We start from the raw sequence: 22,372 nt of genomic DNA, 5'->3' as shown, positions 1-22,372 counted from the left end.
TTACTTACTAGGAACCATACAGTGGTAAAAGTGGGCAAAACGTTTTCCATTTATAAACTATGGGGCGAATCGAAGCTTTACTTCACAACAAAAGTGGCCCAAACAGAGAACAAGCTAAAAATACAAGAATTAACATTGTTGAGACCTTCAGAAATATCCAGCCTAGACACGTACCTGTTCCATATTCTTCATTTTGTATTTGATGTAGTGGCAGGAGGCAAAAGTTTAAATATTGTTTTTCTGTTTATCTCTACAGTTTGCAAAGAACATAAAGTTGCCTATTACTGTACACTTTAATCTTATTTCTTTTAATCTCCAAGGAGAAAGAAAAATTACAATAAGTGAAAACTTGCCAATTGTCACAAAAGCATTAGTACATGATAGAAGGGAGTTATTAAAAATATTTCAATAATTAAAAATCCTCAGAAGAACGGAACCATAATGGTTACCCAAGAAACACACTTTTAGTTAGTCAAACATTTCCAGAGGAGTGGCAGCTTTGGTCTGCTGCAGCAAATTAAATAAATAAAGGGACACGCCATATTTAAACCTTTCCCCATTGTTGAAGTGGAACATTAGCTACTCATCCTTGAGCTGGCAGGAAACTGGACTGGCATGAAATCAGCTGTTCCACTGGTGATCCTAAACTGCCTCTCTGGCTTTTGTCCTTGTATTTGTCAATCCTCCCAGGTAACTAGACAGGAAACATGAACAGATCAGCTAATTCTACTTTATTGTAAAGCTACATTAACCGAACCTTGCTCTCCCAATGTTAACAACCCGATCAATTAGGCTGGGTCCTTCCTAAGTTTCTTTCTCTGGTCATTGAACAACTCCAGGCTCCTCCCCTTTTTTGTTTGCAGCTCTTCCCCTCCTCCCTCAAGGTCACTCCCATATGTCATTACATCATTGTGTGACAAATCTAACAGATTTTACACACCTTGCAGCTGGCTGCGTGGTACTAGAACAGTGATTCTCAACCTTTCTAATGCCGTGACCCCATCATACAGTTCCCCATGTTGTGGTGACCCCCCAAGTGGGTGTGGCCACTAATAAGGGAGTAGGACAGCTAGGGAAAAGGGAAAAAATGGCGGACAGCATGGTTTGGTGACCCCCGTGAAATGGTCATTCAACCCCAAATGGGGTCCCGACCCACAGGTTGAGAACCACTGTACTAGAAGAAGGAGGAAAAACACTATTTGCCCAATAGCCACACACAACTTAAAGTTGTTTTGGCAAGAAGAGTAGCTATATAAATTAAAGCAAATAAATTTAAAGCAGGCAAGGGTTAGGGATAAGATGAAAGTAACATCCTGAGCTCAATAAAAAATTGGCAGGATATGACCATGACTCAGATGCATACAGAATTATCTTGAGTAAATATGGACAGTAATGACTGTGCTGAAGTTAACAGAGAGTTAGAAGTTCCTGAATTGATGAGCAGATTAGTCCATACAGTCTGTAAGAATATTGATCTCTGTTTAAGACATAATATGATGGAAGCTCTTTTTTAAGATACAGATAAAGGATTTCAATCTTCTACCTGAAGTGAATGTGCTACAATGGAGAAAATTACATAGTTTTGAATATCTAGTTAGGTAATACAGTACTCATTACTAATACACTTTTTTTTAGATGTTACTGTTGTTTTGAATATTTATTTTGAAACTTTTTAAAAATAAAAGTCAGCTCAGAAAACATAACAGAAAAATGTCTATACTCATGTGCAAATCTAGACTGTAAAATAATGTACAATTTAGTTTTAGCTACCATGAAGAATGGTAGAGTGGATTTATGGATAGGTCTTGCATTTGTGACACACTTGCCTTTGAAAGTTTAGCTTTGCTGAATTTTAAAACAATAGTAGGAGGAACCTCAAGGCATCAAATGAAAAGAAGATGCTAGGAAAGGGTTCAAAAATGTCCAAAAGCTGGAACAGGACTGAGACAGTGAGAGCCAAGGCCATCAGGAAGTTCTCTAAATACTGCCTGTGGCTTACAAATCAGAGGGCAAGAACCAGTAATTTAGACAAATAAATTGACCACAGCTTCACCACAGAAACCTCTCCCACATCCTTTGGAGTTACCTAAATGTGTTCACTTTCTCATTCTATCTTTCTTCTACACACACTCAGTATAAATGAATTCTACCTTTGCAGACAAGGCTATTCTGTTTATCAAACACTCTGTCAACACACAAACTATGACAAAAAGTTCAGAAAAGTTCACCCCATTTGCTATACCAACATATTAATTCATCCAGATAATTTTTCTTATTGGAGTAGAAATTATTAGCAATAGCAGCTTTGATTTCAATTTTGGAATATGAGGTTCTTCTAATTTTATGTGGTTTTACTGTAATTCTAATTGCAAAACATAGTAACTGAGTGATTTTTATTGACCAAATAAATCTGAAATTAAGGCTATGCTTTTGTTGAATTTAAGCATTTATTCATTTGGCCATTGTGCACTAGAAGTTTCAAGCGATTTCTGGACAACTCTTTTTCAATAGCTCAGACTGCTGAAAATCCAAATAGAAGTTTATCCTTTAATTTCATGCATTTGATGTTGAAAATAATCTCAGCCATTTAAGAAGTGCCTTCTTTGTAGTTATAGCCATCTTCTTATTTTATTTAAGAGGTTACATTTCTACCTTTTTAGCTGCCTTCCATTGAAATTCTCTCTCTCTCTCTCTCTTTTTTTGTTGGCAAGAATTTCACATGAAAATTTAGTTGTATTCTAGTGTGTGTGTGTGTGTGTGTGTGTGTGTGTGTGTGTGTGTGTGTGTGTATTCTAACATGACCATAAAGCCTGATAAGAACCAATCAACATATTCTTAATAATCACACGTGGGCCTGCAATGTAAGACATAGTTGCAGTTGCAACTGCAGATGTAGATGTAAGTGTTGATGTAAGTGTTAATGTACTGCAGATGCAAGCCAGTTTAGTGTAGTGGTCAAAGCCAAGCAAGAAGCCAGAAGTCAATACATTTGAATCCTTAGGGACAAAGTCAGCTGGTGACCTTGGATCAGTCACTCTCTCTCAATTATAGGAAGAAGGCAATGAGTTAGAGCTAGGCAATGTCAAACAACTTCAGCAATGTTGCCAAGAAAACTGTAGGACTAGTCCAGCGGTCTTCAAACTTGGCCCTTTTTTGACTTGTGGACTTCAATTCCCAGAATTCCTCATCCAGGCACATAGGCTGAGGAATTCTGGGAGTTGAAGTCCACAAGTCATAAAAGGGCCAAGACCCCTGGACTAGTCAAAGCAGTCATCAGGAGTCAACAGTCAATCAAAGGAGGGAGGGGGAACAGCAGTAGTTTCTAAACAATTCAGTTGTATTCTAGTTCTTCTATATATATGTACTGTTATTTCCCCTCTCCTTTTTGAGTCACTATTGACTCCTGGTGAGCAAATCCATCAGTTCCTAATGGTCATAGCTGCAGCAGGAATTTTGTGACCTTTGATATTTTAGAGCAGTGATCTTGGAGTAACTGATCCATAACTGATTATTGTGGAAAGTTGGAAGAATTGCTAATAAGTGGATCAATGAGAGTACAGGGCTAGGTGGGTCGTAAGGGGAAGCATAACAACACATTTACCAGAGACCCAGCTTTATTATCTGAGCACACACAAAGATAGCCCTAATAAGGAATACTGTAATTCTGTTTATAGTGACTGTTGAGGGCTGGCATCAAATCAAGTGAATCTAAATGCCCTTTGAGGTGGGATATGAAAGATATCATAAATATATCTACTTTGGTAAGATGAACACATGCATAGTAGCCAATATGTGACTTTTTAAAATTTACAGTATATTTTTGACTTCAAGATCTAAAACTCCCTATGTAAGTACTGCCAGAGATTTATCTGGACCCATAAAATGTATAGATAGGGGGGAATGGCTTGCAATAAGACTCCTCAAAGAATATTTGCTTTTTCAAGGATGAGGTGTAACTATCCATGAATGTAAACTGGTCCAAGCTTGCCCAGAATATTTATTTTATCCAGAATTTAAGACAGCAAAGGCTCCAGCTTGCCTCAAGGGTGACACAGTCAAAGTGCATTCACAATTAATCAAGAAGCACAGAGCCTGGCCTTCAAAATGTTATATTAGATCATTTCCAAAGTTAGAAGTGCCCTTGATTTGTAACATAGATTTGCAGACAATATAGCAGCAAACTTAAAATCTTTGCTTTGAATAATTTGATTGCTGTGGGTTCACAATTATTATCTTTGTAGGCTGCAAGTTTAATAATCTTGTTGGACGCTCATTCTGCTCTTGACAAGAACTCACTTGTTTGGTGACTCCAAGAAGTAAATAGTTGGTAATGAATACCAAAAGTCCTTAACTTGCTCAGTTTGTTTACCATTGATTTGCAATTACAAGAAAGATCGAAAACCTTTTGAGTCAAAAGTTGGTTTAGTTAATTTCTAGGTTTTCCTTGGCACAGTAGAATCCCTACTATCGTTAAACATCTATGGAGGCCAACTTGGAATATTAGCTGCCTTATTCTTGATATCTTTCTAAGATTGGAAGTCTAATAAAATAATTTCAAACTTTAGAAAATAAAAGGAAATTGTTGATAGTTGTACTGTAAATATAGCAATTACAAAGTAATGTTTTTTAAAAATAAGAAATCCAGCAAAATTAAGACTACAAATTCTTCAGCTGGAAATTGATTAAAAGTTCTGAATTTGAAACTACTAACTACTCAGGCATGGGGTCAGAAATTAGCAAGTTTATGCTATCATTGTTAAATGACATAGAAAATTGGTTGCAGTTGTAATTAGGCCAGTCCCCAGTAGGATTGCATTATTAGAATAGGAAGTAGGATTGCTAGAATATTTAGAACTGGAGTTACACTAATTATAAATACTGAGATGCTTTGCAGTACATTTTTTATATGATATACATATTTTAAATATATAATTGTCCTAGCACACATGGGTAATTACATCATATATGAAAAAAGTTCAGTTCTTATGACATTGCTAATGTAAATATATTTGCTTTAAAATGTATTTGCTTTGTATGTAGTGAATTCAATGCATCATAAAAAGACAGCAAGGTGAATCTGGCTAGCCTATGGGAGAAAAAAGCAGGTGCAATTGTGAGAGGAAGGATGATCAAATAGTTAAATTGCTCTTTAGGATGAAGAAAGGAAAGAAATGTTGAGCTGGGAAGGGGAGGCAAAATTTGAAAAAGTGTGTGTTTATTATGAGCAGTATTATCAAAATGGATCAAAATATGGACGAACTCTAGCTATCATGGACATCCAAATGTATCATTTGAAAACAATTTTTCCTTTGCTTTGCAAAAAATGCATAATTCTGGCCTGCCTTGATAACTCCCTCAGAAGATTGCTAGCTATACCGGTTGAAAAGCTTTCTAGGATCTTCAGATACAATTTGTCAAGCTGACTTAAACTTGTCAGAAATCGAAGGTGGAATCATTTCAATGTGAGCCTGAGAAATGATATTCTTTTTCTGTTTGCAGTTTCTGTTGCTTGTGGGAATTTCAGAAAACAAACAAGCAAAAAGAAAGCTATTAATCTGATTTTGCTTTGCACCTTTGCTTTCCTATTCTAGTTTTCCTTTTTACATTGTGCTCTCTGTCCCCTTTTAAGGAACTTATCTTCTCCATTCTTCTCCACTCCCTTGTGGAATGCAAGCATTTTTTACAAAATTATGTCAGCTTCTCTTTTTAAAAATGTAATTGGCAGCTTGTTTCTACATGCTGAGTAGGTGGGAAAAATGGATTGCTGAATCTAAAGCTTCAGGGAATGTAATTCACAAGCAAGAAATTGTTCTTTTCTCTGCAACAGCTTCTCAAATGAAAAACTAAATGATTACTGTGCCCTTTCCTATTATTCTCTGATCTGAAGAGTAATTGGTGAAGAATAGCAATACATCAAGTGTATTTTTTTTTAAAAAAATCTGTTTTTAAAAAAAGTATTGTGACTAGTTTAATTTACTTCTTTTTGGCCTTGTAATAATAACAAACAGAAATAGTTTAGAAGCCTTGTGGCATTTTTATTAAAGAAAATGGATTTATACTTTTTTGTGAAATGTTCAAAATCTTGATAAATGTGGTTGGAATTTAAAGTAAAGATAAAGGTTTCCCCTTTCCAGTTGTGTACGACTCTAAAGGGTAGCGCTCATCTCAGTTTCTTAGCCAAGGGAGCCAGCATTATCTGAAGACATTTCCATGGTCATGTGGCCAGTATGATTATACACCAAAGGCGCACTGAACTGTTACCTTCCCAGTGAAGTGGTACCTATTTGTCTACTTTCATTTGCATGCTTTAGAACTGCTTGGATGGACAGAAGCTGGGGCAAGTAATGGGAGCTCAACCATGCCCAGGTTTTGAACCTTGGCTGTCATCTTTCCAGCTGACAAGCTCAGTGTCTTTAACTGCTGAGCTATCGTGTCCTCTTGTTTGGCATTTTGTTTTTGTTGTTAGTTGCGAAGTCATGTCCGACCCATCGCGACCCATGGACAACATTCCTCCAGGCCTTCCTGTCCTCTACCACCTTCTGGAGTCCATTTAAGCTCACGCCTACTGCTTCAGTGATTCCATCCAGCCACCTCATTCTCTGTCGTCCCTTTCTTCTATTGCCCTCAATCTTTCCCAGCATTAGGCTCTTCTCCAATGAGTCCTTCCTTCTCATTAGGTGGCCATTTAGAAATTGTTTAAAAGTGAGAAATTCTGTCAAAGATTCAATATTTGCTTTTGGCATAAGAGTTATTTTTCTTTATTGATTTCATAGCAAAGTATCTGAGAAACAGGAATCCAGCTTAAAATCACAGTTTTGGTTAACAATCTTCTCATTGTTTGGGTGGTCCATAAGATAATAATGTATGCATGAATGGGGTCCCATGTTGGCAGAGCTAGTTTGGTGTAGTTGTTAATCCATCATGCTAGAAATGCAGGACATGAATTCTAATTCAACCTTAAACACTGACCTTTGGACCATGCATGTGAAAAATAGGCAGGGGCTTCAGTTGTGTCCACTATTTTGATTACTTTGACCTCTTTCTGTATATGATGCTGTCCTCAAACATACAGAAATGTACAATTGTCACATATGATGAATTGCACATGGGGGGATTGCATTCAGGTGGCATGTGTTTTGTAGGGAAAGGATAAATGTGATGAACCTAGAGGGCTCTATGGCTGTATTAATATTCCAGCATAGTAAAGATTTACAAAAGGGAATATGTATTTGACTCCCATTCTCTTAAATTTAACATATATGAAGCATTTATTCAAAACTGATTTAACTAACTTTTAATATAAAAAATGGTGACAGTGTATTTGACTTCATTTTTGTAATAATTGTACCCGATGATCCACAAATGCCAATATTCAGTCTCTAAATGTTTTGTGTTACAGATTGATTACACTTTTGCTTCATATAGCTGGATCTTTCTTTATAAATGGATTCATCACAAGCTTTGGAATTGGTTACATGATGTTTTATTCTCATTCCATATGGTTTAGAGTCCAATCCATGAAAAAAAAAAAGTTATAGGCTACATAGCATGGGTTTTTACATTGTGCTAAATGAGAAACTAAAATAATACATTCAGGCTTAAAAAGAGGTGGACAACTTAAAGAATCACACATAGTTTTTCATCCTCCTGTTTTCTGACTATAGACCTTGCTTAGTAGAACAGAACAGAACAGAATAACAAAGTTGGAAGCACCTTGGAGATCATCTAGTCCAACCCCCTGCTCAGGCAGGAAACTCTATACCAGTGGTTCTCAACCTTTTTAATGCCGCGACCCCCAACTGGTCGTAAGTCGAGGATTACTCAACCGGTCGTAAGTCGAGGACTACTCAACTGGTGCAACACCATTTGCAGAATGGGACTTTTGGCGGGCTCAGCAGGGCAGAGACAGCCTGGACAATTCCTATTGGCTTTTGAAAGCCAATAGAATTAGACTCTATTCAAGAGAGTCTATTCTATTGGCTTTCAAAAGCCAATAGAATAAAAGGGAGTAGCACAGCCAAGGAAAAGGGGGAAAAAATGGCGGACTGCGTTGTTTGGCGACCCCCGTGAAATGGTCGTTCGACCCCAAATGGGGTCCCGACCCACAGGTTGAGAACCACTGCTCTATACTATTTCAGACAAATGGCTGTCTAGTCTCTTCTTAAAAACTTCCAGTGTTGGAGCATTCACCGCTTCTGGAGGCAGGTTGTTCCACCGGTTAATTGTTCTAACTGTCAGGAAGATTTTCCTTAGTTCTAGGTTGCTTCTCTCCTTGATTAATTTCCATCCATTGCTTCTTGTCCTGCCTTCAGGCGCCTTGGAAAATAGCTTGACTCCCTTTTCTTTGTAGCAACCCCTGAGATATTGGAACACTGTTATCATGTCACCACTAGTCTTTCTCTGCATGAACAGTTGCACCGTTGAAATACAGTTGGAGATCCTAAATAAAAATGGTGTGATTTCCTCCCACTCTTTTGATGAGAGATGAAATTTTAAGAGATGTGTAGAGCCTCCAGTAGGCTTATTGAATCTACAAAATACATTTTAAAATGTAAAAGACACCAAAAACATTTTGTCTATGTAGTTTTCAAGATCTAAAGATTTTATAGGATACAGTGATTTTCCTGCAGATTTTTGTCATGTAGAATATTCAAAGGTTATTCGCATAACCCATTTACCATTTTGCAATCTATAATTTAAGTCTCAGAGAAGATGTTTGACCAGAACTTGAATGCTGTGTGAACTGATAAGTCTTTTATTTGACTTTCCTCCAATATCCCCCCCCTTTTTTTTAAATCCACTCAACGAAAGTTGAAAATTAAGTCCACTTGGCCATAGTTTCCTCCTGAATTGAAAGGTGCCAGATCTGAAAATCTTTTAATATCAGGCTGTGGCATGGACCCAAACCTCTTCTGTTATCTTGATTGTATTGATCTTATCAGTGGACTACTGTTGCTGGATTCTGTGCTGGGCTTGTTGCCATTTGCAGCTACTGGAAAAAAGAACAATTAATATAAGCTGATGTAAACATTCTGCATGGCTCACAAATCTATTGTACAATCAGGGCACGACTCTTTCTCATGATATGCCAAGAATTTGCTGCTGAGAATTCCTTATAGTTGTCCAAAACTCTCTAGGAGGGGAAAAAAATCAAACATTTTAACTACATTAATTACATTCAAAAGGAAATATTTACAGTACAAAGGCTTTTTTATAGATTATTTTTTTTTACAAAGTGTCAGTCTCAGATCTGTATGAGCTGGTTAAAAGCTGCCCTCAGTGACTTTTGTGAAATGTAAAATAGTTGTCACATATCATGTGTACCCAGTTCTGGCTACCAGCCCTTTACTTTTAGACTGGATCCATATAACATGCTAAACCATAATGTGGTTCAATTTGTTTTTTCTTATTGTGGATTGTTATTCATCCAGTGAGGTTTGTAAACTATGAATTAAGACTATTCCATAATTTGAAACTTATTTATCGAAACTTATTCAACAAATCATAGTTAATTAAACCATAATACTCACGGTCTAGGTATACATACGTATTGAAGACATCCTCTTTTTAATGAATTTTCATGCCATTTACAAAGAAAGAAGGCAGTTTAATCTCTTTATCATGCACAAAATGAAAACACTGCTTCTTTTAAAGTACTGCAGTCTCTTGTATGGTTGACCCAATGTTCTATCTAGAGTGACAATTTTTAGAACCAGATTTCTATTAGGTTGTGTATATTTGCATTTGTATGAGCAGCTGTATATAGAGGTAAGTAAGTAGGTAGATAAGATAATTGCATCACTAGAAATAAATATGTTCTTTCGTTCAATGAATGCATCAGCTGACAAATGGCATCTTTATCATAGTTGTAATGCTACTTTCATCTACAAGAATTTCATCCGTCAAGCTAGATTATATATTGCAATGACAATATATAGATTATTCTAAATTATCATTGGCATGGGTCTACTCATGAATTCCAGCAGAAAGATTTAAAATAAACCCAGCCTGAATGGACAAGTATGAACTGGCATCAATTTGACACCCAGTTTGGAAACTACAGGGCTATGGGTTTCACATTTGGGGATACAGATGTACCAATGTCCTTATTATGTTTGCATGTGGATGTAAAGTTAATATTCAATTCTGCTCTGGCAGGATCTTCTGTTTTATGAAGGAAGGAAGGAAGGAAGGAAGGAAGGAAGGAAGGAAGGAAGGAAGGAAGGAAGGAAGGAAGGAAGGAAGGAAGGAAGGAAGGAGATCCACTGACCAAGTAAATCTATGGATTTTAAAACTTATGGAAAAGGAAGATGGGTTTTCTTCCAGACTCTGCCTCTTTCCCTTTTTATCCACATGCTGAGAAGCAATGTGATTTTTTTTTCCCTTTTGAAAGTTTTGGTGCAAAGAAGTATTCAGATCCTAATTTCCCTTATTCTGTATTGATGTATCATTACCAGATTGGGGGGGGGGGGGAAAGATGTCTCAGGGGCTGCTTAAGCAGCTACTCAAGACATTTTAGAAAGGGGGAAGAAACAGAAAGATAATACTGCTCAGCTGGAGGTGGAGGGTTTCTGAATACGTGCTTTGTCTGTTCTTTCTTTGGCTGGAAACCAGGAGCTGTTGTTCCTGTTTCAGTTCAAACTGTCCCCTTTAGCTCTTGATGGCTTTACTGCCCTCGCTGCTGAACCTCAACAGATTGGGGCTTATTTACCTATTCACACTCTACTGTGGAACCTCATTAATAGGCTTATTAGCCACACCATTCATGCGCAGGAGAACTGACAAAAAAGGATTGTGGCCATTTTTTAGAAGAAGATGAGAATGATGATGATGGTGGTGATTAAAGAAATGTAAAGAGGTTATTCTTTTATTCAGCAATGTAACTGGCAGGAAGAAGTTTTCTGAGATCACTGGAAGTTTAAAAATGATAACTTTTTTTTTTTTTAAAAAAATAACAAACCTGTTTCTGCTTTTCTTCAACTGAGAGGCTTGTGGTGACCCAACCTGAAAATCAGCTCATTGCAATAAATAGGTGCTATTGATCAACAGAGAAAATTGCTTCTAGATGCCATGGAAGAAAAAGCTTATATTTTGTCATCTTTTATGGAATATTTCTTTTTCGAAGGAGGCAAAATTATTGAACTGGGAAAAGTTACTGTTTCTTCTTGCACTTACTTTAAGCTGAGAATGTTCTGCAAAGGTTTTTAAGGAATAAGAAAAGAGATGTTTGAAGGTGAAATCAGAATCTTGTCCAAATGTTATAATTACAGGTACAAGGATACAGTTATAAAACTGCAGAGGAGTAATTTTTATTTCTACTTGGAAACTGTTTCTGGACTTTGTGCTTGAGATGGAAAAAAAATGAAACTTTGATTTTGGGTTTTACTGATTAGATAGATTTGTAGTTATAGAAATGGCTAGTTTAAACTATTAGGTAAAAATAAAAAAGTTGAGGTGATGTTAATGTCTTACTCTAGGCCACCAAAGAGAGTTGGAAGTCAATGCCTTTTCTTTCTTTGTCCTCTTCTTCTCCTCACTTTTCCCTTCCTTATTTTTTCCTACTATTTGCTTTGGTACTTTTTTGTTACAATATAAACTAATAAAATTGTTAAACTAAAGTAATTTCAGATTGCAGAGGAGTAATTTCTCTGAATAGGACTATACAAAGTTGCAAATGATACATGTAAATTTTATATTTTTTTAAAAAAATATCCCAGCTGCAAGAATAGAAAATCAAGGACAAAGAATCTTAGCTTTAGTTCAATTATAAGCAAAGAAATTTTGTTTTAATTATAATTTAATTATATTAAATATAATTTAGTTATATTAATGTAATTTAATTATAAAATTATAGGCATATCCCTCATAAGTAAACTGAAATGAGAAAAAAGAAATTTTGTTGAGGTTGCTATTATTTAACATATAATAGAAAATGTACATTTGTACTAACTAGGCAGTTTATTTTACTTGATTCATGACCAATATTGACATTTTTATTATTTATATTACAGTATTTACTCAAGACTTTCTATGGCTCTAATGAAATTTATAGTGTATCGCTGGTATTTTAATCAAAGAGTAGTTTTTAAACAAGAGTAGAATTTAAGTTAGTAGTGAGAAGATTATAAGGACTTTTTTAAAAATGAATATTTCCTTTCATATCTCTTGAACAAGAAATATTTTCTGAATAATCCAAGGAATTTGTAATCTTCCCACCTATGTTTATTTTATTTCCCATTCATTCAACTTTGCTGCTGGATAGATATTTTTCCCCAGTCAAGGTAATAAGCAGTGCCAATGCATTGGAAGATTGCCAGCAGCAAGAAAATCACTAACCTGTATTTTAATATTGTTCTAAAAGATGAACCGTACCAGTAAAGCAAATGATGTAATTGTTCCTAATAGAAAACAGCTTCTGTTTGGAAAGCAATGTTTATGTGAGAAGGAATCCTTGGTAGTTCAGCTCAGGGGACTGTTAACTTGCAAACATTTCAGATCAGGATGGGAAGAAGTCAAGAGTTAATGGCTCCTGTATTACTATCCTGGGATATGAATTGGCTTCATTTTATCCCCTGCAGGATGACTGCTTTTCTTCATTCTTCATGATTATTGTCAGAAGTTCTCATATTCTTCTGAATGTGTTCAGGTTCAGATTAGTACATTCTGTTTCCAAATGCTAAACACTCATGTGACTATCTAAGAAGAACATAGACCTTACAGCTCTCCATGTGATCTAAATACGTAATTGTAAAAAAATAGATAAATTTCATTATGACAGTATTGTTTTTCCCCTTCCTTTAAATTGTCTTCCCTTCTCTTATCCTATTTCTTTTTTGCGTCTATTTTAATATGTTAGCTTGCATGACTTAGATTTTTTAAAGATATTCTTTAGTGCAAATTGTTTGAGCAATAGGCACAAATTCTGCTTCGCTGTTTTATTTCCATTTGATTTAAGTTTGTGAAGAAAATATATAAAATGATATTAATCTCGGCAATGCAATCTGGACCTTAGTAAAAAAAAAATGGGTGAAGGTCAGGAACACAGAGAGTCAAAGGCAGGAAGGGCATCTAATTGTAGCTAGAGCTCTCCATGTCTTTGATTGAATGTATAAATATAAGACTTTTCCTATTCATGCTTACCCAACGTGGAATAGCACATTATTAGTGCTTTCTGAAAAATTGCCTGATCATGTTTTCCACATATGAGGGTCGTTATAGCAGAAAAGCAGGCAGAACAATGTGATAAAACATGCCATCAGTTTAGAGTCTTTGCACTGCCACAAGAGACCAGCCCTACTTGAATTCTATTATCTAATACCGATTTAGTTGACCTCAATAAATTGTTTATGCTGCAGCCTATACAAATAGTTCTGATTCTTTGTGCCTGCAAGGGAGCATCAACTTCAAAATGGTGGGTGTGACCAGGCAATCAAAACTACATCCCTTTTTATATAATCTATGAAGTACGTGTCCTACATTTAAAAAGCTGGGGCTTCATCACCTAGTCACACTTCTCATTTTGATGCCATGGATCTTTCCTTGTGAATGGCCCTGCAAGGAACTTTGGTGCTTTGCCTGTAAATAGAGATAATTCTCAATAATAGCTGAATTTTATATTTTGAAAGAATAAGGATCAATTGACATTGGTTTCTTCATCCCATCCCAAAATTCTAAGGAACAGCCTAAGCCCAACCTGAACCATTGTTCTGAAATGTTAAATTCCACATGTTATGTTAAGACAGCCTCTCTTGTTCTAACCCAAACTAGGGTTTATCTTCTCTTATTTTTTTCCCTGTTCTTTAATTAAGAGTGCTTAAATTCTTCTGACTGAGAATTGTCCATGATTACATTTTGAAACAAATGAGTCACACAATTTTGTTGATTTATAGTTCATAGGAATGGGAGGTTATAACTGGTTTGAACCCATGATTGTGAAACATGTTTTCTGAACTTGTTGATGCCTTGCATATGTTGATCAGTACTGGCGGAAGGGAGGAATAGTAAGAGCTGAATGTAGGTGTAGGAGAATGAGAGTCTTCCTAGGATTGCACACTAAGAATAGGGAGTCCTCAACAGAATGGGCACCACTGTCTATGGGTCAGATTCATGTCCTATTGGCTCTTTTAGGAAGCAGGGTAAGGTGTGTTTGCAGCTGGATTTGTGAAATGATGGATTATTATTTGAGGGAAGTCAATGCTTTTTTGAATGACGAGGCGGTACATCCTGTCTTGAAAAAAGCTATCTCTTCATCCTGCTGTCTTAGGAAATATTTAGTCAATGTTCGGGCATGATCACAGGACAGTAATATTGCTGTATTAGATGATATTATTCCAGTCTTAATTGGGCATGGGGAGGATGTCCCTGCTGGTTGTATAGAATTTATTTATGGCTTAAAAAAACATTGATCATGGTATTTTTCTGCTCTGCCTGCAACCTTTGGGAGTTGGAGACACCGCGGTACACTGTAGTTGGATTGAACTGGAAATTTTGTAGATATCTATAGCCTATAAAAATCTGGATGGCTAGAAACCCAAACTTAATAAGATGGAGTTTACTATATATTAGTAAACTCATCAGTTTACATTTTGTCTGTAGTAGCTCTTGATGGGGGTCATCCTCTCACAGGAGCATTGCAGATGGAGGCAGTGGCCAGGAGGTGTGTTGCAGACTTTCACTGGTGGATCTATTGAAGACTAGACCAGAATGCCCCAAATTTTGTAATTCATACCCAGATCTCCTTGCAACTGGATTACAGTAATGTACTCTAAGTGGGGCTCCCTTTGAAAATGATTGAGATGCTACAGCCCGGAACAAACTACAGTGGTAGACCATTAATTGGGAAGATCCATAGTGCATATGAATACTGCAATTGTTGCACTATTTGCCATTAAGCTTCTGGGCCAATTCACAGTGTTGTTCATTACCTATAAAGTTCTACAAGAAGTGATATCCTTGCCAACTACAATTCTGCCCATCCCATTCAAATATTGAGGGAGATCAAGGAGGCTTGAAATTAGAATTCAAATTCCTCTCCTTCAAAAAAAGGTTATGGAGCTTGCATGCCAGGAGGTATGACTATCTTCTCCTCCTTTCATTCTGAAAAGCCCTCTCAGATGGACTTTGAGACCCTAAAATTAATTATTAATGTAATATTGTATTAAATCTTTCCTCACCCAATGCCGCTTGTGGGCCAGAAGGGCCTTTGCTATAAAAAAGTTGAAACTGCATGGCTTTTCTATTAATTCATAAATGAAAACAATCATTTTAGCCTTTATACATTGCCTAAGATGAAGATATAAACCCAATCTCAGTAATAAACTATTTATATTTAGCTAAAATCTTTTCAGCACAATCTAGAAATAAGTAAATCATCAACAACTGGTAAAATAAAAATCTTAATTGTCTTTTTTTAAAATAAAAAGCAGTGCATGTTGCATATCCATAAAATATTGCATTGATTTATGTGACATTTGTGTCCTATTTCTCTTTGATAATAATAATTTATCAGAACAAAAATTATTTTGGCTTTCCAAAATAAAAATCTGAATTTCTTTTACACAGCTACTCTTCAGTTTTAAATAGTGCTATCCATATAAATCCATTGCTGCCCCAGTGCCTTCCTTGTGCAGTTTTTTTTTTTTTTTTTGAATGTTGTGCATATCTGTCCCGGAGTTCATTGTTGTTTTCCCTAGATAGAAATGAATAGAAAATCAATCACATTGGGTGTGATTGAGATACAGTGAGTCAGGCACATGGGCAGAAATTTCTGAAGAAAATTAGCAATTTCTCCTGAGCTTATCCAACCCCAGCTGGTCCTCTTTAGTTTGGGGCAATAAAACTATGAATGCCAATCAGCCTTATACCCCTTTGTTGCCATCAGACAGAGAAGAGCATTCAGAACACTTATATCGATTGTGTTGCCAGTCCATGTCGCTTTTGAACATGCAATGGAGGAGAATCTTTTTGACTCTTGCAGTTTTGGCCACCTTTATGTTAACATTACTGATACCTTTGTGCATTCATATTTTTTCCTCTATAATATGTGGAGAGAGAGAAAAGAAAAGTTTTGTTTTTCCTGAGTTTTCTTCTGATTCCTTCCTCTAAGTTTTCTAAGGAAAACTCAGAAAAGGTTGAATATCTCCCCTAATATGTCTTCAGTGACCTTTGTGCTTGCTATTGGTACTTATTAAAAAGGATTCAGAACAGACTGTCTTCCCAAAATGTGAAATTGAGGCTACCTTCCATAAGGCCACTAGCTTTGCCCCCCCCAAAAAAAATAATTGGAAGAAATTTCAGCTACCACCCAGCATTCACTAAATACCCTCTCCTTTCCCCCATTAGCTAACTAGTGTGTGTGTGTTTTTCAATCATGGAGAGTGTTTTTAAAAAAGGTAATTAGCTCTTATGCAGTAAGGCAAACAGATAGCCTTCACAAAACCAGACTGTGTGGAAGAATACAAAGCCACCTTCAGCAGGACTGGAAGCCCTGGGGAGAAGTGATATCTCTTTGCTTTTTTACTTTAGAAAAGAGAGGGGGGATTCAGGAAGAATCAAGATGAGTTGGGAGCCAATGGGGAACTGATAACCTCATCATTCTAAAGGAAAAGTATGAAAATGATCTGTAACGGTATGTGAGAATGACCTTGGGGGGAGGGGGGAGACCTGCAGCCTGATCAATCTGGTATCACTTTGTTATGATCCGATAACAAAATCTGAGCCTGTAGGAGGGTAGTGGGGAGTAGCTTCCTAGCTTTTGGGAGCATAAAAGTAAGAAGTGGAAGGGGCATTTTCAGATTTTCAAGGTTTTGTTGATGTAACCTTACACTAATGATAGAGTTTATTCTATATTCACGGTTGTGCTTCTTGCCAGGACTATCTCGAATGTCTGTCAAGATTTTTTCTCTCTATTACTTCTAAACAACAATGTAGCCAACTTGTGAAGTGAATTGATCCAGTTTGCAAAGACTATTAGAAGTCCATAGGATTGTGGAAATTGACGCATTCCGTGCCAAATGTATACATCCTGTATACATGCCCTCAGCAGCACATTCCACTGAGCTTCCCAATGAGAAAATGATACAGATATAGGACTGTGGCTTACAATCTGCGTAAGAATTTTGTTTCTTCTTGCACATCTATCTTTCCATTAAAAAACTGTAGAAATAAAGTGGGAGAATAGGTGGCTAAGAATCCTGCCTGGCGACAGTGACTTAGGTTAGTTTCCTTTATGTAAATATTTATAGAATTTTCCAGGGCTTTTTTTGTCATAGAATGCCCAGAACGGAGTTCCAGCACCTTTTTTGGATGGAACCTTGTAGGATAGGCAAGGCGGGTTGTATGACATGTGTGAGTTCCAGCACCTTTTTTTTTTTTTTTAACAAAAAAAGCACTGGAATTTTCATTGATTATGTGCCATTAAGTTATTATTGACTCTTAGTCACCACATAGATTTTCTCCATGACTTTTGGTCCCTAACTCAGCCTTTCAGATCTTCTATCAGGGCATTCATTGCCATTGTAACTGTGTCCATCCAACTTGCTGCTGGCCATTCTCTTCTTCTCTTCCACTTTTCACAGAATTAAGGCCTGCCTTAGAGAGCTAGAGCTTAACCTAATGCCTCTGTAGAAGGACAATTTTTACCTGGTCATTTGTGCCTTGAATGAGAACTCCATGTTGATTTGTTCAACTATCCTTTTTTTCCTCCGTGGCTGTGTCCATGGTATTCTCTTTTCCAACACAAAAATTCAAAGGTGTCAATACTCTCCCTATCCTACTTCTTCAGAACCAAACATACACTTCCACAGAGTGTCACAGGGAATACCATGTTTTTCATGGTTTTACTCTTTCTAGATAATTTATAGAATAAAAATATTTTATGTTGGTTACTTTAGGTAATAATGAAGGTGCCTAAAATGACAAAAAGCAAGTCTGATTTCAATTTTTTTCAATTCCTATGATAGTCAAGTCCCCCACAACAGTTGTGTAATGACTGACATATAGAATATTGTCTAATATTTGACTACCAAGGTTCCAGTCTTGTTCATGAGAGATTGACAGGGCCACCAGAAAAAAACATCTAGACTGACTACCTCTTGCCTTGGTGTCAGCGAGCATCATCTTAAGTCTCTTAAGTCCCCCCCCCCCAAATTGAAGCATTATCATCACAATTGTCCTAAAGGTGCTTTTTTCAAAAGGCAACTGTATTTGTTTTTTCCTTGAAGATGTTTCACCTGTCATCCAAGAAGCTTCTTCATTTCTGACTGAACTTCTCATCCAAGAACTGAAGAAACTTCTTGGAGTAGAGTAGAATAGAGTAGAGTAGAGTACAGTAGAATCTGGAAGGGACCTTGGAGGTCTTCTAGTCCAGCCCCTGCTCAAGCAGGAGAACCTATACCATCTCAGACAAGTGACTGTCCAGTCTCTCCTTAAAAACCTCCAGTGATGGAGAGCCCACAATTTCTGAAGGCAAGGCTGCCCTCACTCTTAAGAAGTTTCTCCTTAATTTCAGGTTGCTTCTCTCTGATCAGTTTCCAACCATTGTTTCTTGTCCTGCCCTCTGGTGCTTTGGTGAATAACGTGACCCCCCCCCTCTTCTTGGTGGCAGCCCCTCAAATACTGGAATACTATTATGTCAACCCTGTTTCATCTTTTCTTTAGAGGAGCCAAACTCAAAGAAAAACAAAGTCCAATTGCCTTTCTGGGGGGGAGAAAAAAAAGCATCTTTGAGACAACCACGATCTGGATGGCTGAAAATCTTCATAGACAAAACATCGAAATCATTCCGTGTTATTCCAGATAGTATAGAATATTTGACTGTTAACTCTCCCCCGCCCCACACACCATAGTTTAGGCGGTAAGAATCAGCAAAAAAATAAAACATAAAAAAATGGGTGGGTGTCGGCGTGAGTTAAAAAAAGGGGGGGTGTCTTTTTCGCCCCCACGGCTGTTTTTGTGGTGCCGCTTGGAGGCGTTTTCCCCACGGAGCGCTCCTTTAAAGTTGCGGGGAGAAAGCGAGAGCGAACCCGAGTTCTCGTCAACGTCTATGAAGCGCGAGGGGAATTGCTGCGCCGCTCGTGATTGGCAGAGGAACCGTCCAGGAAATGGCTCAGGTTTCAACTTCGGGGGAGTGACCAAGCGAAGCAGGGGAGGAGAGGGAGAAAAGGGGGTTGTGGAGTTGATAAAGCTTTAGAGTTTGGTGGCGAGAGGATTCTGAATGGATCCCGAACGATCGGGACGCGAAACATCTCTATTACGTCCTGGCTTTTGAAAGAGGAAGAAAGTTTGGGCATACGGCCGTATTCTTCTCCGTCTGGATCCTGGAGTGAAGCGCGGAGAACAACGAGAAAAAAAAAGTGTTTTTTTTTTTTTTTGATACTCTGCTTTTCGTCTCTGCCTCTCTTTCTCTCTCTCTCGTGACTGTTTTAAAATTTAATTCTTTTTTGTCTTTTTTTTTTTTAAAAAAAAAACCTTGAACGCTCCTACCACCCCCTTCCACCGTCTGCCCCACAGACTTTTGGAGTGAGAGAAAGAGGGGAAGGGGTTGAGGCGCAGGGATGGAGGTGGTCGCCGCCGAGTCCCCCCGCCCGGGTTTGGGACTTCGGACCGACGTCTTTGAGCGCCCGAGCGTGGAATAAAGTCGGAGGCGATTGTTGTGGAGTTTTTTTGTTTTTTCTTTTTTTTTGTGCAAAAGGTTGTTTCTGTCTCCCGCTCCTCCTCCGGACAGCCTGTCTTCATCGCTGCGTCCGTCCAGAACACACGCCTGGGCAAGGGAATAAGCGGATCGTTTCCTCGGAGCCTTTTCATATAAGGTAATTGGACCAGGCTTAGCTGGTAGATGAGAGGCGCACAGCGGCCGGGGGAGGGGAGGCGGAGAAGAGGGAGGGGGGTCGGGGGGTCGGCTGGGCAAGACGGCGTAATCCCTCGCTTTCCAAGCTCGGAAAGAGCACGGATCCCTCCAACTCTTTCTTGCTAAGTTCCCCTCACCCCGCTTCCCAACAATTACTTTGCGCTTGGGGAAAGGGGAATTTGCAACGTGCGGGTTGTTGGTCAAAATTTGCAAGACGGTACATAGTTGTGCTTTTTCTTCCCGGAGCGGGGAAGGGTGGGGGTGGGACGTGGGCATCCGGAGCAGTGTCGTTCCAAAGTTTGGCAGTTTTGTCAAGTTTGTTTTTAGAAATGAGTTCTGTAGCTTAGGTGGGTGAAATTGGCTAAACCAGGTGCAGCCCTACCCGGGGCCCTTGGGTGGGCTGAGCTGGCGCCCCCAGTTTTGATCCGTCTGACGTGATGGAGTGGAGGTGCTGCTTGTTTGGAAGAGCCGCCTTCGGTTTCTGACAGGTTCCTTCTTCCCTCTCCCTCCTTCCCCCCCACGCCCCCTCCCCCGTCTAGTAAAGCTATTTTAATCCCTTTCTAAACGGCGCTTGTCTTGAACGAGGTTTCACGATGATGTATGTGGTTTGCGTGGAAGAGTTTCCGAGGAAGTTTAAAAAAAAAAAATTGCCAGGCGTACTGAATTCGGCGGAATCGAACTCAGGGTGGGGAACGAACGTCTGGATGCGCGCTCTTCGCTGCTTCCCCGGTTCCTACAGCAGTTCGAATTAGAATCTTTCCTGGTTCTCTGCCTTTTCAGGGTGGATGCAAAAATCCTGTCCGATCTTTAGCAGCCCTTGAATTTGAAAAGCCCCATTATGCGAACTCCTAATCTTCATAGCGTTAGAGTTTTCCCTCTGAAGGGTCCTTGATGCTCTCTGAGCTTGCTTGTTTTCTTGCAGACTAGTTCTAGTTCTAGCACTGATGATGTTACCTAGTTTGGGTAATGAAATGTCTGCAAGAAAACAAGCAAGCTCAGAGAGCACCCAGGACTCTCCTGTCAACCCCGAGCTACCAATAGTCTTCTTTATTAGTTTTCTCTCTGCTAAGTATATCCTAAAACCTGTTGTGGTAATACCTCCTGTAACTGTGGCTTAATTAAGTTCCTAAAATTCGTTCCAACACTGGTTTAACAGAGAATGTTGGAAGTAGAAATACACATTTTAGCCTATGCCAAGTTCTTCCCTGCCCCCCACTCCAATTTATGAGTGGCCTCAAGGGACAGAATCTCAAGTTCTCCCTGGAAGAATTTTACAATGAGGTTTGAGCTCCCGGCATCATGTTTTTAAAATGCTGAAGACCCATCCTGATCCCTCTGATAATGTTCCAGATAATGAAATATGCACGGCATGTTGTAGTAAAAAAACAATAATAATACATTGCCAATTATCATGGTTGAAACAGGATCTGAATTGTAGAGCTCCAATTTGCTTGGCATAATGTTAAAGGGCTTTGATTTGAAGAGAAGGGATTTGAGAGGAAGAAGTGGCCATGACTTCTGCGAAGCAAGTGGCTGCATCAAATTACAGGAGCTCTGCATCTGTCATACTTACATGTTCGTAAATTCTTTTACTTATTGCGTAGAAGAAAGACTCAGCTAGGAAAAATGATAACACATGGAATCCTTTAGTGAATGCTGCAACAGTATGTGTATCAAGAGCAAAGATTTACATGGACTTAGTGGAAATGTGATGTAGTACTAATGCAAACCAAAAGTACAAGAATTTATCCTTGAACATCTTTACTATTTTGGGGCTCTCCCCTTTTCTTCCTTTTGGTTACATTTTAGAATTTAAGGAGAGAAAGAGGGAGAGGGAGGGAGGGAGAGAGAGAGAGAGAGAGAGAGAGAGAGAGAGAGAGCCTCTCTCTTACCCAATTGCTGATATTTCAATATATAAAAATGTCCTTTCAAATAATGGGCCATTATTTGGTTGGTATGAAGCACCCTCGAATTTCAAACCTCATTGTCTTCCTTGTACAAATCCCTGTAAATCTTCTACTTGCCTTTACTCATTTTCATTTGAAAAGCCTGTTTGGTTTGAATAGGCTGCAATAAGCAGCCTCAGTACTCTTTTGGAATGTCAATTAAAATGCAGATTTTTCTCTCTGATCCATAGACCTCTTGGGAGATACACAGGCTAGTCCTGCGGGTGGAGGTGGGAAAGTGACTGAAAAGAATCTGGACAATGCAAAACTATTGACTGCTGCTGGGCTGTTTTCCCAAATAACCTTCCAGAATTAATGTTTAATAGTTGATCACTTTGAAGATTATAAGGCAGAAAGGGAGAGGGGCCCTGCTCTCCCCGTGGCAATCAGCTCCAGTGTCCCATCAATTAATTGCTACCCAGTTAATTGGTTATGGGGCACTGATACATCAATGCACATATTTTACTGCACACTTAATGCCCAATAGGATAGATAGGCTGGCATATTGATTTAGACAACATACTGTCTACAAATTACAACCACTCTGGGGACTAATAAACATCACACACATAACAATGGG

General features: G+C 38.2%; 1 protein-coding gene across 12 annotated transcripts in view; it reads left to right on the top strand.

Moving 5' to 3' along the window:
* Positions 1–22,372, top strand: part of FGFR2 (fibroblast growth factor receptor 2) — a 163,133-nt gene that overhangs the window by 19,391 nt on the left and 121,370 nt on the right. For 10 of the 12 annotated variants that reach the window (XM_039335120.1, XM_039335028.1, XM_039334939.1 and 7 more), the window contains exon 1: positions 19,177–19,808. The exons of 1 other annotated variant lie outside the window; for it this stretch is intronic. The gene's annotated coding sequence lies outside the window, so the exon portion shown is untranslated. Of the gene's footprint in view, positions 1–19,175; positions 19,809–22,372 lie in introns of those variants that run through there. One more of the 12 variants, XM_039334856.1, reaches the window with a different exon arrangement.

This window comes from Crotalus tigris, unplaced genomic scaffold (genome assembly GCF_016545835.1).
Source record: "Crotalus tigris isolate CLP2741 ecotype Arizona unplaced genomic scaffold, ASM1654583v1 scf7180000017536.10889498, whole genome shotgun sequence".
Lineage (NCBI taxonomy): Eukaryota > Metazoa > Chordata > Lepidosauria > Squamata > Viperidae > Crotalus > Crotalus tigris.
Note: the sequence above shows the minus strand (reverse complement) of the source record. Positions and strands in the feature narration are given on the sequence as shown.